A 1,851-nucleotide genomic window follows, 5' to 3' on the forward strand; every position below is an offset into this window, starting at 1 on the left:
CTTCCCTTTAAGAACAGTAGCCAGACAAGGATGCCCTTCATCACAACTCCTATTCAATATTGTTTTGGAAGGCTTAGTCTGAGCTATAAAGCAAGATAGGGAAATTAAAGGCATCCAAGTTGGCAAAGAAGAAGTAATATTCTCTCTGTTTGCAGGTGATTTGATACTATACATAGAAAATCTTAAGGACTCAGCAAGAAAACTACTGGAACTCATTGGAAGATTCAGCAAAGTGGTAGGATATAAGATCTACATAGAAAAGTCAGCTGAATTCCTCTATAATAATTCTGCTATGAGTCAGAACCTACTCACGGCCCATTACCACCACAACCACCACCATACAAATAATGACAGCACTGAAAAGGAAATTAGGAAAACAAAACCATTTACAATAGCCACGAAAGAAAGAAGTATTTAGGAATAAATCTAACTAGAGAGACAAAAGAAACCAAAAGAGATTTACAAAAATGGAAGGAAATATCATGCTGTTGGATAGGAATACTTAACATTGTGAAAGTGTCAACACTACCCAAAGCAATCTACTGATAAAATGCAATCCCAATCCAGATTCCAACAGTGTTCTTTAAAGAAATGGGGGAAAAAAACAAAACAAAACCCTATTATAAACTTTATATGTAAAGGAAAGTGTCCTCAGATAAGCAAAGCATTGCTTAAGAAGAACAAAGTTGAGGCCTCTCACTCCCTGATTTAAAAATTTATTACATGAAAACTGTGGTCAAAATAGCCTGGTATTGGTACAATAAAAGATACATTAATCAATGGAATAGAATTGAGAACCCAGAAGTTAATCCATCCACATATAGCTAACTGATCTTTGACAAAGGGCCAAAATACATTTAGTGGGGAGGAGATAGTCTCTTCAGCATATAGGGCTGTCAAAACTGGAAATTGGCATGTGTAAGAATGAAACAAGACCACTATCTCACACCATATACAAAAACTAACTCAACATGGATTAAAAACCTAAATGTAAATTCCAGAATTATAAAGATCATCAATGAAAAATTAGGGACAAGTTTAAAGGCTCCAACACAGGGCTCACATAGACTATCAAACATGGCAAATGTTGCACAAACAAAATAAGACAAAATAGATGACTGGGACATACTAAAATTAGAAACTCATGTGCATCAAAAGATTTCATCAAAAGAGTAAAAAGGGAGCCCACAGACTGGGAATTTTTTTTTTGCAATGAAGTATCAGAAAAAGAACTAATCTCTAAAATCTTTAGAATTACAACAAATAACCAAAATAAAAAAATGGACATAGGACATGAACAGACACTTCAAGGAATACATTCAGACAGTCAACAAGTATATGAAGAAATGTTAATGATCTTTAGCAATTAGAGAGATTCAAATAAAAAAAATAAAAAAAATAAAGCACACACACCAGTAATAACAGGGGAGTTCAGAAAAGCAGATGACAATAAATGCTGGGAGGGGTGCAGAGAGACTGCGACCCTCCTACATTGCTGGTGGGACTGTAAAATGGTTAAACAACTCTGAAAATGGTATGGTGCTTCCTCAGAAAGTTAGAAATAGAAATATCTTATAATCTAGCAATTTCTCTACTTGGTATATATCCACAAGAAATATGACCCAGAACATGAGTAGATATATGCACACCAATATTTATCACAGCACTATTTACAATAGTACAGGAACTTTTTAAAGTATTGAAGAGCAGAGATATCAGCTTAAGGACTAAGGTGAGCCTGACCCAAGCCATGGTATTTTCAATAACCTCATATGGATGTGAAAGTTGGACAATGAATAAGGAAGACCATAGAAGAATTTATGCCTTTGAGTTGTGGTGTTGGAGGAGAAT

This window comes from Chrysochloris asiatica, unplaced genomic scaffold (genome assembly GCF_000296735.1).
Source record: "Chrysochloris asiatica unplaced genomic scaffold, ChrAsi1.0 scaffold00053, whole genome shotgun sequence".
NCBI classification, from domain to species: Eukaryota; Metazoa; Chordata; class Mammalia; order Afrosoricida; family Chrysochloridae; genus Chrysochloris; species Chrysochloris asiatica.